General features: G+C 38.0%; 1 protein-coding gene across 1 annotated transcript in view; it reads right to left on the bottom strand.

Moving 5' to 3' along the window:
• The window catches only part of ACOT9 (acyl-CoA thioesterase 9), a 78,856-nt gene that overhangs the window by 47,398 nt on the left and 14,733 nt on the right, over positions 1–16,725 (bottom strand). The gene's annotated exons all lie outside the window — the stretch shown is intronic.

Genomic DNA, 16,725 nt, shown 5'->3' with positions numbered 1-16,725 from the left:
AACTACACTACCAGGTATGTACTGCACTTGAGGGCCAGTATCCAGCACAATATGCAAACTGCTAGTTCTGAGAACGAGTAAAATGTGAGCAATTAATCTGATGACAATCCCAGATTAAATATTATTCTATAAACAGTTTCACCCATGTGATTGAGAAACTATTAGCTGGTCCACTTAAATGTGCTTTACCAAGATTTCAAACTATCCTAACTGATTATCTGATCCATATTGTCAGTCATTATTGGATTGGAGATGGAGGTGAGCAGGAAGTGAGATCAAAAGGTCTCACTCAGTCCTGATACAACTTGATGAGCTGGGGTGGGTGGGTATGAGGGAGGCTTCCCTTTTCTGATGAATAGAGGAGGGGGAAGGGGAAGAGGGAGAGAGGGTAGGACTGGGACTAAAGGAGAGAGGGAGGTATGATCAGGAAGTAAAGTGAAAAGATAAATTAATTAAAAAAAAGAAATGAACAAGTTCTGCTTGACTCAGCTCAGCAGTCATGCATGCATTAAATTTCAGAGCTGTAAAGCAAACCTTCATATCCCAATCTTCTGTTCCATATTTACCTTAACTCCTCACTCCTTACTAGTGATTCTTGATGTTGGAAGCCCAGAATATAGCTGATCTCACCAATTACTTACTCTATTTTTTACTAATTATCCATTAATACCAACTTACTTTTTAATATATTTAATATGTTCTAACAATTTTTACAAGAAAATGGCTTAGAAGCCTTACCTAAAACAATAGGGGAAGAATCAGAAATTTAGTCCAAGGCTCTTAAGACCAATTTAAGACATTTCCAGTTACCTACCCTGTTTCTCACAGTCAAAATAGAAACTTGTATGGTGAGAAAACAGGACACACTTACCAACTAGTAAATTAAGATAAGATGTTTTTTAAAATGAAGAATATATAGTGTGAAAGCAAAGGAAAAAGTAATCAAACCATTTTCATGAATCAGTTGAGCACATTTCATTTGCATTTTAGGTCAAAAATAGATGGTACAATTCCATCTTGACTTTCCCTCTTTCTAGAGGATATACTTTATGGAATTAATCTAAATCAATATGAATAATATAGAGGAGCCAAATATTTCTTGTGAGTTGTTCTAGGAAAAAAATTGGAATTGGCAAGAACTCTAAAACATAGCTTTCATTAAATCTGTCCCTTAAAGCTAAACTGCCATTCTGTGGCCTTTTCTTCAGAAGTTCCCCATTTTTATGTGGGTTATTTAGGGGATCTATACACAATTATATATATATATATATGTGTGTGTGTGTGTGTGTGTGTGTGTGTGTGTCTGTCTGTGTCTGTGTACATGAGTGTAGGTACTTATAAAAGCCAGATGAGAGTATCAGATCTCCTGAAACCTGGAGTTACAGGTAGTTGTGAGCTACTCCTTGTGGGTGGTAAAAACTCAGCTAAAGTCTTCTAGAAAAGCAGCCAGCATTCTCAACCACCGAATCATCTTTTCAGGGAGCACTTTTGTTATTAAATGCAACGTTGAACTGGTTGCTTCTTCCTAGAACTTAGACTTGATAAACTACAGAACAAATATAGTTCCATTTCTGTTTACAGACCTTCATGTGCTTTAAATTCTTGCCATGTTACTACGTTCTTTCCATTTTCTCCACTTCACTGTTAAATTACACATTGCGGTTTCAAGTGCAACAACAGGGTAGTACCCACAGGAATGTTCTAGAAACCTACGAGAGAGAGAGAGAGAGAGAGAGAGAGAGAGAGAGAGAGAGAGAGAGAGAGACAGAGACAGAGACAGAGACAGAGACAGAGACAGAGACACAGAGAGAGATAGAGAGACAGAGAGAGACAGAGAGACAGACAGAGAGACAGACAGAGACAGAGAGATAGAAAGAGACAGAGAGAGAGAAAGAGAGAGAGAGAGAGAGAGAGAGAGAGAGAGAGAGAGAGAGAGAAGAGAAGAGAAGAGAAAGAGAGAGAGAGGGAGAGAGATGCAAGAATCTATCTAATCCATGTGCCCTATGATGATGTACTTGCCTTAGTAATAACAATAGCACTGCCTCTTCATTCAGATGTTGGGTAAATATTGCCAGAAGCACAAAACAGTGGGAGATGTCTTCCCAATACAATCTTCTTATTTTTTAAATTTTTCTTTTTATTTATTTTTACAAGACATGGTTCCTCTGTGTAGCCAGTTGGCTGTCCTGGACACACTTTGTTGATCAGGCCTCAAACTCACAGCAGTCTGCCTGCCCCTCCCTCCCAAGTACTGGGATTAAAGGCATGTGTCACCACACCCAGCCCAACCCAATCTTCTATTCTAGATTTACCTTACCTTATTTCTTCATATTTCACTTGGAAAGTTCATCCCTAATTTTTTCTTCTGTCTGAAACTTGGCTGATGGCTGACCTCATCATTCATTCCCTTTGTTACTAACTAAGGAAAGCACCAATGCCAAGCATTGCTGAGACTTGGGTTAGGTAACTGAGGCATATTCCTTGACTGTAAATTTTGATTTTTAAAACCATTGCATTAAAGTATTTCTATCTTTACTATCTTGTTTTTTTGTTTTGTTTTGTTTTGGATTTGTTTTTTGGTTACAACCAAGGAGAATGACACACTTTCCTCACCCCAACTTTAGCCATAATTCACAAATTAAAATGATGATGTCATTAAAGTCAAGTGCTTGTATTAGCCAAGAGGCCTCAGCTCATTTCCCAGATAGATTATATTTCCCAGCTGGCCTTGAATTTGAAATCCTCCTGATTCAGCTTCCTGAGTATCTGGAATTATTGCTGCATCACTTTGTGCTCTTATTTATAACTCGTTTTGAATGATAGCCTTCTAGTTCTATTAACAGACTTTTCTGACTTGCCTCAACATCCTACCCTCATTGAATTTCATCAAGGTAGCTACTTTCCCCTATAATCTGAGACCTTGATGACCAGTTTCTGCCTTGTTCTAGAACATACATAGCTATTTACTACGTAAAAATAGATCAGCAAGCAAGGGTTCCAAAGTTTACAGGTGAAGGAAACATAGGTGGATTATTTTACTTCTATCTATTGTAATAGTTCCAAGGCAGTAGAGTCTAAAGCCTTTTAATTAAATCAATGGATTTTCTATTCTAAAATGGTGGAACTTTGTAATAGTTCACTTCAGAAAATTCATTTTAAAACAACAGCAAGAAGCAAGTCTTAAAAGTTTTTAATTGGGCTGGGATATAGGTCAATTGGTAAAATGTTTGCCCTGGCTTTGCTCTCCAGAGATGTAATTCTAGTACTCAGGTGGTAGAAGCAGAAGGACAAGAAGTTCAAGATCACCCATTCTCAGTTACATATTAGGTTTTTAGTCCTAAGCCAGCCTAGGATACATATGAGTCTACTTCAGAAAAAAATCTATTGGTAAAAAGGCTTCTACTGGGTTTCTACATTTCCATTAATGGTGAACATAACTGACATTTTAAAAGCACAAGACTTTAGATATATTAGTAGAATCGCAAATGGGTTCAGGAATCCCTATGCTGTCTTCATTTTGCAGATGAAAAGACATGCAGACTAAGAAATTCCCTGCATGTCTGACATTGAACCTTGCAAGGAATGGAGAGGGGCTGCTGAGAGCTACCAAACAGACAGAAAGAAAATATTGAGGGTTAGGGAGATAGCTCAGGCTTGGGTTCATCCCAGGAATCCATGTCTCCTTTGGTTTTGTTTTTTAAAAGCAGGTGTAGTAGCACTTGATGTAATCACTACACTAGGATTGCCAAGCAGGCCAACTCCTATGGTTCAGTGGCAAGCCTGTTTGGCAAGCTCCCAACCAGTGAGAAACCTTGTGTCAAAACAGTAAGGTGTAATAACTCAAGGTTGATCTCTAAACTCTACAAAATGTGCACACTCAAAAGGAAGTATTGAACCATGATGCATGCAACAAAGTCAAAACTAATGACTATGTGGCAAAAATTTTTGTTTATAAGGGTACTGACTGATTTTTAATTTGGAGTAAGCATTTCAACTCTGTTTACCACTCTTCAGATCCATCACCTGCTATCAGCCTGTCCTTCTCATCTGAAGTCATCTTATTTGAGTCACCTAATTGATCTACTTTTCACTTCTCCTGCCCTCCTCTAAGATGATGATTTGAAAGCAAAATGTAATGATATGACTCTTCTTTTTTAAAGCTGCCCACTGTTCTTTGAATAAAGAACAGATGGTTGTGTATGGGCCACTCATTCCACTAATCCCCCAGCTCCCAGCCACCAACCTGCACTGCTGCTGCCACCTCCTCCCCACTTCTACCCTCCACTTCCTCCTGGCCTTCTCTGAGTTTCCCAATTTCCAAACCCGCATCCCTCCCCCACTGCCCAGCTCCTGCTGTCTTACCCATTGTATCTTCCCTGAAAGTCCTTTCTTCCCTTTTTCCTTGACCAACTTCTCTTTCTTTAATTCTTTTCCAGCAGACAGCTATCTCTGGCCATGCCTGACCTCCCCTCCCCTCCCCCCACCCCCTGAACTGTACTAAGACTCCCTAGCTACAATGAACTCCTCTCGACCTTTCCTTCATAGCAGTTTCATCCATTACCACCATCCAATTCCAGAATATTATCTCTATTCCAAAAGGAATTACATATCTCATATTCCTGAAGTCATCTCCCAATCTCCCTCCCTGAACAATTAATTTTTCTTATCTATGAATATCCCCTATCCTGGATGTGTCATATAAATGGAAATGTCCAAAATATAGTGGTCTTTCATGGCAAATCTTTCATTTATGAGAACATTTCTGAGGATCATTTGTGTTATAGCATGTGTCAATATCTCATTCCATTTTATATTTTTAATTTTGTTTTTTATGTGTGTATATATTAGAGAGAGAATGTGTGTGTTTTGTTCATGTGGGTGTGCAAATGCTATGGCTCAGGTATAGACATCAGAGTGCAATTTTGGGAACGGTTCCCACCTTTTACCATGGGTTCTGAGAACTTAACTCTGGTTAAGACATTTCATCAGCCACCATTTATTTTTACAGTGGAATGAAATGTCGTATGTAGATATACCTTATTTGGTTCATCCATCCATCTCTTGATGGATATTAATGCTGTTTCTCCTTTGTGGCTACTGTGAATAATGCTATACCTAATCATGTACACATTTTTGAATCACTTTTTATCTGTAACGTAAAGCTCTCACCATAGAGGATAGTCTTCAAAGTCTCAGCCAGTTCTAATATTGCATGTCAGGGACAGAAAAGAAATGAAATAATTTCAGATTTTTTTTTTACCTGAACACTATAATGAAAACTGCATATTGAAACATGCATGAGTCTTTTGATTATTTGTAATATAACTGAGAGTATGCAGCTAGTTAATCAGTACTGTGTTTTCCAGCATAGAATAATTCTCTCCAATGACTACTAGACTTTGCATCTAAAATGCCACTCCTATACATTTTCAGTTTGTATACCTTGAGCTGGTTTTTCTCAGGCTTTTATGTCTATGTCTGCTTTGATAGGAAATTCAGTCAAGTCAATGAAAAATTGTCCTTGACTCTCTTACTGTGTCATTCTCTCTGTGTTCCACTCCCCCGTAGAGTGTGTGTGTGTGTGTGTGTGTGTGTGTACAGATGTTGGTGGTTTCCTGGGAATACAACTCAAAGCCTCCGACATGCTGCTCAAATCTATCTGTTTTGAATCTCACTTTCTCTTGGGAGTCTGAGCATTCACTCAGTTCAGAACATACTGCCACTTGATTGGGGCCTGGGCCTGATTGCATGCTCCTTAGTGCCAACACTCAGAAGGCTGAAGCAGGAAGATCAATTGAAGGGCAGCCTGGGCTACAAAGCAAGACACTGTATCAAGGGTAAACAACAACAACATTTAGTTGATTGGATGATGGAAACCAGATCTTCAACAGGATAATAAAGAAAGACAAAGATTGTGAAATATTCTCTCCCTTTCAAAAGTTATTTTGATATTAATCTAGTCTTCAAATCTCAGCTAGATGAATTAAAACTAAATTCCATGAGCATAATATCAAACCAGAAGAATCTACAGTATAATAAATATTCATAGCCCATCTAATTGAAATTCAAGCCCATTACAGCAAGAGGAAGGATGATTGTATAAGAAAACAGCATTTTCTGTGATATGTCAACATTAAAAGTGTTTCCAGAATCTCCTGAATTTTATAAATTTTATTATTAAAAAAGTACAAATAAAGCTGGGTGTGGTTGTCCATGCCTTTAATCCCAGCACTCAGGGAGGCAGAGGCAGGCAGATCTCTGTGACTTCTAGCCCAACTTGGTTTACAACGTGAGTCCAGAACAGCCAAGGCTACATAGAAAAACCCTGTCTTGAAAGAAAATCCCAAATAAAAAATTACAAATAAATCAAAACATCACACACCAAAAGTTAATCAGACCTAAAGTCTACACAACTCAATAAAGTGTTACACAACTACAATAGACATTTGGAATGGAAGCTGTGGAGTTTCACATGAATTTTACACTTTAAGTATCAGATATATTTTATGCACTTAAACACCACAAAACAACAACAACAACAACAACAACAACAACAACAACAAAAGCCCATTACATAATTAAGACCAGAAAAGCAATGACCTTTATATCCTCTTTTATAACTCAAGTCTACTACATGCATTCAGAGAATCCTAAATTTAATTGATTAACCCATCACCCATTAATCCTTACTCTTTAAGCTGCTTTAAAACGGAAAGGAATTTATTTATTTTTTACTGCCATAAATGTTTTCTCTATATATATATTGCTCCAATTCTTGAACTTCAATGCCTCCTACTAAAAGCTTGCTTAACAGAGAAGGGCATTGAGCAAGGAAAGAGAGAGCAGTTCTCTGTGGAATTATAATGCATGAGAGAACTTGAGTGCTGGCAGTGGGAAAAAGTTCAGCCTTTGTAGCTTATTCTCTCTGTGGAGGACCATAAAGACTTCTTTCTTTCCTTCTTTCTTCTGCCTACTTGCAGGGTTGGAGCCTAATGAAATCCTTACCACTTTTCCACTCTCTAGTCCCTCTCAGCCTGAAAGAACTGGATGAATGATCCTGAAGGCTGCAGATAAGAAGAAACCTCTAAGACTGGGTTTTCCCTCTGCTCTTGGAAATGTCAAGTCTGTTGACAAGCCTGTTCCTGTGTCTAGAGGGAAGTCTGGAGCGGATGCTTTGGTTTGTGTTGCTTCTATATTTTTCCTCCTGCTTACAGCAGTATTTCACCCTTCAGTTCTTCAGTGGAACTTCTCTCCTAGTACATTAGATTCTTCTAAGAAAGAAAAAAAGAAAACTAAAGCTCCCATTTAACTTCACCTACTTATGTGGTCACAGGCCTTTGGGATTTTGATAAGCCCTGTTTTGATCCATTTGTCAGTAAGAACCAGGTATGATGTAGGAAGGGGTCTGACAGTGAATTCTTTCACTGAATAGAAGATTTTTGTTTTGTTTTGCAGTGGGAGGGCTGAAACCCATGGCCTCATATATACTAGGTGCTTCCCCACTTTATCATTAAACTATAGCCCCAGCCCTTGGTTCTCAAAGTGGGTCTCCCTATATTGTACACATACCTCCCTATATTAACCTCCACTAAAATATTCTTGCTTTCACTGTCTATTGCAGAAATTACAGATGTGTGCTATGGTGCCCATCTATTTTTGTGATGCTGAGGATTGAAGCTAGGACCACATTGAAAACTAAGTAAATACTCAATCACTGAGCTACAGCCAAGGCCAAAGAGAAGATTTCACTGAAGATATCCAAAGAAAGGAAAATTTCTTATTGGTAGAATCAAAATATGTACCCAGATTCTTGAAAGTTCTGCCTTATTTTCTAGTATGGTTTCTATATGTGGCACAGAGCTCAATACATTGTATCTATATAATAATATGGATTGGCGAAATGACTAAACAGAAATAGTGACAGTTCCCATATATACAGTATTTAGCTCAGTATTTACATGTTGATAAAGCATGTTAAATGAAAGATTAGAAGTAGATAGCATTATTTATTAAGCACTCATTGTTCAATCATTCCATGTAATTCTCACAAGAAAAAAATGAATATCTCCATTTTACAGATGAAGAAATCACACATCCAAGACATAAGTAATGGTCTCCAAAGTCAATATGCCCAACAAGTAGTGAATAGCATTTTCCAAATTGTTCTTATCAGATGTGCAATTGGCTGTGTCCTTCTCTACTAGCTGGTACAGCCTTGATGCAGCGGACTTGATGGAAGGAAACTGGTAATGAGCGTAGATCTGAGGAAATGGTAGGCTCATGAACCCAAACTGTCACCACTGGAACAAAGTTCTGCAAAGTCAGTGGATCCAAATTCGGAAACAAGACATCATCTAGAAACCTAAATGATCATGGGATCTCAGGCTGCAATCCTCAAGTTCCTCTCTCATGTACACATTCAGCATTTTCAAGGCCGTCAAACAGCATTTCTTCCTTTTTCACTTGTTTCTGCTTAGGGACAAATGTCTTCTTACTTTAGCAAATTATAAGATGGTGAAGAGAAACATGATTCCAGCTTAGTTGATGGTTTACAGTCAAAATGCCTGGAAAACGGTCAACTCAAGTGTGATGACACATGCCTGGCATCCTAGAACTTGGGAAGCTAAGTTCCAGACAAGCCTGAGCTACATGGTGAGAACTCCCTACTCCACCCTACACTCCCCAAAAAGACAGGGAAAAGAAAGAAAGCCATCATCTAAAGCCCCTTTCTTTCTAACCACTGTGGTACATACCTGTAATCGACGTACTTAGGAAGCAGAGGCTGGGAATTTAAGAGTTCAAGGTCATCTTCAACCTCATAGCAAGTTTGATGCCAACTGAGAATGCATTGGACCCACAAACAAACACACAGAAAATAAAACAGAAATTCCTGTGTGAATATTGGTTGTCCTAATCTGACACTCTTGGCTATCTCGAACTAGTAAAGAAAAAACTTTATTTTCGATTTCTTTCTAGTATTCTTGAACAAAAACAGAAAATTTCTGATTCCAATTGGTCTAGCAGTTCAGGCTGTCCCACACAGGACTACTAATAAGCCTGGAATTACACAACTTTTGAAAAATGGACCACAAATGCTATCTCTTGTTTACTTAACCATTTTTCCAATTTTTGGGGGGCCTTCAAAGGAATTATTCACCCTAAATCAACCTGAAGAAACCTTAAAAGAATGACCTCCCATTTCCTCTAAGGGGGGTTGGAGAAGTTTCTTTTTACTCTCTTGGTCTACAAATGCTTATTTTCATTGAGAGTTGGTTATAACTGTTATTAATCTTCTACAGAGAGGAAATTAGGTTTGACTCAGGGACATATCTCTTTTCCTTATCTTTCTTTTGTCGGTAAGGAGATAGGAACTGAAAAGAAGGAAAGGGGGATATAGAGATATAGAGGGAGGATAGAACAAGAGGTAGGTTATTGAATCTACTCCTCATCTCAAGGCCCTAATTGTTACTCATAAATAAGGTCATTTTTTAATTCAATGGTATTGAGTCTTGGTTATTGATGCAGATCATGCTTATGTCAAAAACTAGTCAAATTTTATCACAAGAATATATACTCTAGGTCTAATAGATAGATATGATTCTATAGATGTATGAGGTAAAAGTTAAATAAGGTCTTCAAAAACCTTAGAGACCCACAGAATATGGCATTTAAAGATGTTTTTATTATTCTAAAGATTCTTTGATAACAAGACAAGTTAACTCCTGGCAACACCCAGCCTGCCTCAAAGAAGATGAGCATCAAAGAACCTCTTAATGAAGACGGCTTCAGATGTGGCAAACCAACCACTGGGCAAAACGTCCTCATTTCAGCTGCAGACAGAATTCTGCCTTAAAAAAGGGCAAGCTTAGATGCAGGCAGAGTTGACGGCCAAAGTCTGCCAAGACAGGGTAAGCAAGTCCTCAATAGTTCCTGCCTTGCAAATATGTCTATCAGATATATTGGGCCAGAAGGCTGAAGATGATGCTCCAACAGTATAGAGAGTGTTGATTGACTGTTCAGGCAGTAAACTATCTCTGTCATTTTTTCATTTTGGAAGCTGCTAACTTGTACTCTGAGTATTTTAAATTTTATCCCTGCTCAAGTCTCTGATGGGGTTGAAGACCAGGTAGTTTAGTTTTTAAATTAAGCTTAGTAGGTTAGGGGTTAAGATGTTTTTAGATCAAGATGTTTTAAGTTAATAGAGATGAGATACAATAGATATTAATATCCATTCACAAATTTATACCCAGCAAGATAGGAAAGATGTTTTCTTTAAGCTTGCCAAATACAAATAGTCAAATCACGCTTAATGTAACATTTATATAATTCCTGATTGTCTCTTAATTCTTCTGGCTGTATATAGTTTATTTTGCTCATATGTAATAATATAAATATATGTGTTAAATAATAAACATAATAAAAAATTAAAAAAACAGATTCTAAATTTCTCTCTATGGTTTCACTTGATCCCTCTAGGTAGGTCTGTGTTTGTCTCACGTGTTAGCTGGATCCTTCTTTATGTCATTTTCTTCTTCTTTTATTTTAATTCATGCTTTATTTTTTCATTTTCCATCCTGATCAACCCTATAGCCCTATCCACTATGGAAACAGTAGGTAATAAGGGGAAAAATAAGCATGAAATTCAGAGTCAGCATGTTATGCAAGTGAACTGAAAGTGGAGGTTCTAAGCCTTCGTTGTTTGCAAAGTGAGTGGAAGAATACAGTAATGTTGAAAGCAAAGATTGGGCGGGGGGGCGGGAGGAGATACATCAGGTTAAATATTTACAAAAAAAGCTGTATTTAGATACTTCATAAAAATTTTATTTGAATTTCAAAAAACTAAAAAGATCAAAGGGACTAAGTATGTTGTCACATATTTGTAATCCCAGCACTACCAGGTTCACAGAGGAGAAATGCCTTGTTGTGTTTACTGTGGGTCAGGCTTTGAATTTTATATATGTCACGTAGAAACCTAATTTTCACTTCACCCAAGATATATCTTTGTCTCTTGGAGGTCAGGGTGATGAATATCTGAGTAAATGGGCTACCTTGCTGCTGCTGTTATGTCTCCACCAAAGTACACAGCCCACCCGATCCTACCGATCATAGATTTCTGTACAAATGTCTGTCATTTCCTCATTCTTCCATCACTCCAGTGACGTCAATCCCAAAGTCATGAAGGCTGATTTGTGTGGTGCATGCATGTGTGTGCGCGGGCCCGCCGCATGCGTGTATGTGTGTGTGTGTGTGTGTGTGTGTGTGTGTGTGTGTGTGTGTGTGTGAGCGCGCGTGTGCATGCACGCATATGTGCTCGGATGTGTTTGAAAAGCTCACACTTTCAGCTAGGTTGGCTGGCCACGGAGCTCCCTGGATCCACTTGTCTCTACTCCCCAACCCACTGATGCTGGAGTTACAGATATAATCTGAATTCAATTATTCATGTTTTCATAGCAAGAGCTCTTACTCTTTAAGCAATCTCCCCAAACCCAGAATATCTGTTTTTTCATTCATCATGGGATATGTGACTGCTTGAAGGTCATGGGAAACCTAATTGTTTGTCTCAAACTGAGTCTCTTGAATCCCTGGCTGGCCTTGAAATTGCTAAGTAGTCAGGGATAGCCTTGAACTCTAGATCCTCCTGCCTGTACTGAGATTATAGGAATGTTTACTGTTTCTAATTGAAAAGCCCAATTATAACCAGAAAAAATTACTAATGTTCATGGAATTCAGTGCTTTCTGCTAAGATATATTCACAAGAAACATGATCACTCTGATGGTAAAGTATTTTGTCTGATTTCCCTATCACTATAATTGCAAGGACAACAAAAATGGAGGGGGGGTACAAAACAACAAAAACTGAGATAAATGGATGGTGGCCTTCATCTTCATTGATAAACATATACCAGTCCCAAGATTCAATTACTGGAAGGCTTGTTTATTTTGCTGTTGGTAGTGTTGGAGCCTGGCCCTTAGAGTCTCGCAGTGCTGATTTTGGCCTCTGGGGTCTTTTTCCGGTGCCTCCCAGACTGAGCCTTGTAAACACATTCAGTTGTCCACCTCAGAGGTATTCCAATTCTGTTGTGATGTGTCTAAATTCATAATATCTTAATTATTTTTGGACAATGTAGTATAATGGTTGGCTTTATCAACATGACACATTTGACTCAGGAGAGAAGAATTGCAGAGAGGATTGATTAGATCAGACAGGCATACAGGCATGACTCTGGGGGGAATTATTTTGATTATGTTAGTTAATGAGAGAAGGCCCAGTTCACTGTGGACAGGGCATTCCTTGGGATTAGTCCTAGAACAGATGAGAGAGAAGAAAGTAAGCTGACTAGTAAGAATTGACGCATTCATTTCTCTCTCTTCTTGACTGTGGATATGTTGTAACTGGCTGTTTCAAGTTCCTGCTGCCTTGACTTCCCTGAGATGATGGACAGTAACCTGGAATTGTAAGCTAAAACAAATCCTTTCTCCCCTTAAGTTGCTTTTTGTCATGAAATTTTATCATAGCAATGAAAATGAAACACCACAGCTCTATCATTGCCAGATACTCATGTCCCCTGTCTCCTGTGCAACCATGCATAGCCCATGTTATCTGGTACTATCCAGTAATAGATAAAGAAAAGATTCCTGAGGCATTTCCAGGCAAATATTGCTTCCAAGCATAGGAAACAAGCCTTGACCTGGGAGTGTAATAAAGAAATAGAGAATGTGTTCAGTATGTGTGTTAGGTTTTTGTTGTTGTTGTTGCTGTGACAGGACAATTTAAAATGAGGGAGGTTTTATATTGCTCATGGTTTTAGAGATTTTGTCCATTTTGGAATACAGAAAACTCTATTTCATTTGGGGTATCGAAGTCTCTCCCTCCCTTCTGCCAACCCCTTAACCCTGGGTAAGAGAGAAGGTTAGTGGAGTGAGGGGCACAGACCCCTTTACTTCTCTTGGCTCTTTGGGGTCAATGGGCTATTTTGAGGCAATACCAATCTCCCTCAATAGAAAACACAGGAAGCAGTCTCCTCTGAACCTGCATTGAAACATTTTTCTCCATCTATCTGCAAGCCTCCACACCTTCCGTCTCTGGTCTCTCCAAACTGCTACATGCCACATGCCACAATCTCACACTACACTTTCTCTGTTCCCACCCCTCTATTAACCTTCCTCAAGTCCTAGGCCACGTCTTTCTCCTTGCTGCAGGGCATTATGAGCTGGCAAAGACCATACTGGCAAGAGGCAATTAGCAGTTGTGGACAAACTAAAAAAAAAAAAAAAAAAAAAGCCAAAAACTAAAATCCCACACTTGGGATTACATCAGGATCACATTTACATAACATAACTGAGTTTACAAGGAAACTAAAACTTCCATTACAGGAAATGCTGGAATAGAGATGTTTAATTCAAGACAGACAGGAAAGAGAGTGCAGCAGTAGTAGGAACGGGGCAGGGCAAAGTATAGCACTCAAGGACACACTCTCTCCCAGGGGTCTACTTCTTCAAATCAGGTCTCATCTTCTACAGTTCCATCACTTCATAATATCCCATTTGAAATTTTAATCCAAGAGCACATTAAATGATTCATTAGGCCAAAGCCTTCAAGGTTGGATAACTTCTGGAAATACTTTCATAGACACATTATAAGGTGTGCTAATTTCCTAGGATTCCCTCAATCTGATCAGGTTGATAATCAGTATTGATCATCACAAGGCTGGTGATACAGCTCAGGTTTAGAATATTTGAATCCCAACACTGAAAACATTTTATACATTGTATTCCCTGGTGTGGTGATACATGCGTGGAATCCCAGTATGTGAAAAGCTGAGGCAAGAGGATCAAGGGGTCCAAGCCATCCTGAGCTTGTCTCAAAACAATCGAAAATGGCACAATATCTATTATCTTGTATGCTGATTTTAAAATATATTTTAAAATGCTAAACAAAAGTTAATTATGGTGTTCGATAGCATGGTTAATTAGTGATGCTGTAATCGATAACTTAGAGACTTTTAATTAGATTCAAAGAAAAAAATCTATATATAGTTTAAGCTATGGCAACTAAAGTGTTATAAGCTAGCATGCCTTCTGTCTTCAAGTTTGTGAATTCATTTAGTCAGTTTAATTCATTTAGTCAGTTTATATTCCCATCTCACCTGGGATGGGATATGTTTTGAAATTCTGCCTTGTTAAATTGTCCCTTGATTTTAAGACTTGATTTCAGACAGTGTTCTAATTTTACTCAGTTCCAGTTCCATTACAAAAATTACACAACCCTGCTAATTGTAACAGCACAGTATTTCAGGGCTCTCTTCCACTGTTCTGTCACCATTTTCAGTTCTTTGCACATTGTACAAAATTGTAGGCAGTTTTAATACAAATTGTCTCTCTTAGAAACATAAACAGAACTTATTTTTATTAGTTTTTTATTTTTACATATACATCTATATTATTATACTTACATAAAACAAGTACATTCAACAAAAGAACCACAGAACATTCAGGAATTACATTCATGTTACATTCATAGTATTTTGGCTGTTTGTATTTGGCAACCTTGAAGAAAATAGTTTCCTATCTTGGTGAGTCTAAAATTCTGAATGTAACTCAATATCTATCATATCTCATCTCTATCAACTTAACACATCTACCTAGACCTAAATACATCTCAGTCCCAAACAACTAGGCTCAATTGTGACACTCAACTATTTTGTCTTCAACCCCATCAGAAACTTGAGGAGTAAAATTAATTACGTGAACAAACAGCAAGTGCAGGTTAGTAGCTTCCTAATTTATTAAGTGAAAAAAACTGGCAGAGACAGTTTGCTGCCTGAACAGGCACCCATAGCTCTCTAAAATATTGGAGCATCATCTTCATCCTTCTGGCCGAATGTATCTGATAGACATATTTGTGAGGCAGGAACTATTGAAGACTTGCTTACCCTGTCTTGGCAGAGTTTGGCCATGGACTCTGTCTGCGTCCAACCTTGCCCCTTTTTAGGCAGTATTCCGTCAGTGGTTGCAATGAGGACATTTTGCCTGTGGCTTGTTTGCCATATTTGAAGCCATCTCCATGAGGAGGTTCATTGATGCGCACCATCATCTTTGAGGTAGGCTGGGTGTTGCCAGGAGTTAACCTGTCTTGTTGTCAAAGAATCATTAAAACAATAAAATGTCTTTAAATGCCATATGTAAAATTTTTAGGTTTTTGAAGACCTTAACTATTTTACCTTATCTGTCTATAGACTCATATCTATCTGTTATATCTAGGATGTATATTCTTGTGGTATAAATAGACTAGCAATTGAAATGACCACGATTTGATCAATTGACAATTAATTTATCTAACTTACTTATCTCAAATAGCCTGCAGTAGTATTTTCAAAGTATTGGAGGTAAACCTTCTATTCTACTTGAGTGGTATGGGTAAAATACCTCACAATAGAGTAGAAAAATATCTTAATAAATCTTAAATTTGAATTCTAAACCAATATATTGAAATTAAATTTATTTTGCATCAACATATAAATTTCTATACCAATGAATAAAAAATAATCTTGTGTGTACCGTTAAGGCCTTAAATTGAGGGATTAACTCAACAATCTATTTTTTCTCATATCTTTCCCAAGTGCCTCCATATTCCTCCTCCTCTTTTTTCATCTCCCATCTCCAAACCCAAGAAAGAATGATAAGGAAACAAAGAGAGATCCCTGAGTCCAACCTCGTTTTCTCTCTAGGTAAGACCAATAGTAACTTATAACCAACTCCCAGTGAAAATAAATACCTAAAGGCCAAGAAAGCATCAAAAAACCTATCCAACACCCCTTAAGGGAAATGGGCATCATTCTCTTAATGTTTCTTCTGGCTGATTTGGGATAAATAATACCTTTGTAGGGGCCCAAATAAAATGGGGGAAATTGATCAAACAAGGTAGGAATATCATTTGTGATCCAGTTTCTAAATGTTGAGAACTTTCAGGCTTAATAAAAGTCCGATATGAGACAGTGTGAAATGCTGAAATAATTGGTTACAGAAGTTTTCTTCGAAGCTGTCTTTGGGAGCTGTCCTGTTCTGATGGAGAACAACAACTGAAGCCCTTGGTGCTGGAACATAAGAATGTAGGATGTCAGCATCCAGCATGCTGAGAGGAATGAATCCTGTCAGATCTGATCCAGCTTCAAATTACAGTTCTCTTGCCCTGAAAACATATAGTTTCTCACAAGCATTATACCATCCTAAAATGATAAGTGTATGAGGTATGCATAGTGCACATAGCAATTAAGGCTAGTCTCTGCTCTTTGCATGAGCAGAAGAAAAACATCTGTAAATCTTCATTTACGTCATTCAAAGAATGGCTTCTACTCCTAAGTTACATGTATTCTGTAACCAGAACTGATTAGATTTTCTAGTTTACATCATTATAAGTGGCTGATGTCATTAACAAAATTGATTGATTTTCTTCTGCAAATCATCGTGCTTACTTAGTTTTAATTCGTCCAATTCTAATTACCTCAGAATCACATTATGATTTAGGAGGTTCTTTTGATCATTTATTACCAGTAACAATAGTAATCCTTCACTTCTGTTTGTCCCATCTATTTATTTTTCCTCTTAGAACACATGTGTGAGTATGTGCACACATATATGTACATGCAGGCATGTGTGTGTGTGTGTGTGTGTGTGTGTGTGTGTGTGTGTGTGTGTGAATTGGCCCAAATGTGTCATGCGTTGATG

The sequence above is a fragment of the Acomys minous genome (genome assembly GCF_964271855.1).
Source record: "Acomys minous genome assembly, chromosome: 7".
NCBI lineage: Eukaryota > Metazoa > Chordata > Mammalia > Rodentia > Muridae > Acomys > Acomys minous.
The sequence above is the reverse complement of the archived record's forward strand: the minus strand, read 5'-3'. Positions and strand labels throughout refer to the sequence as shown.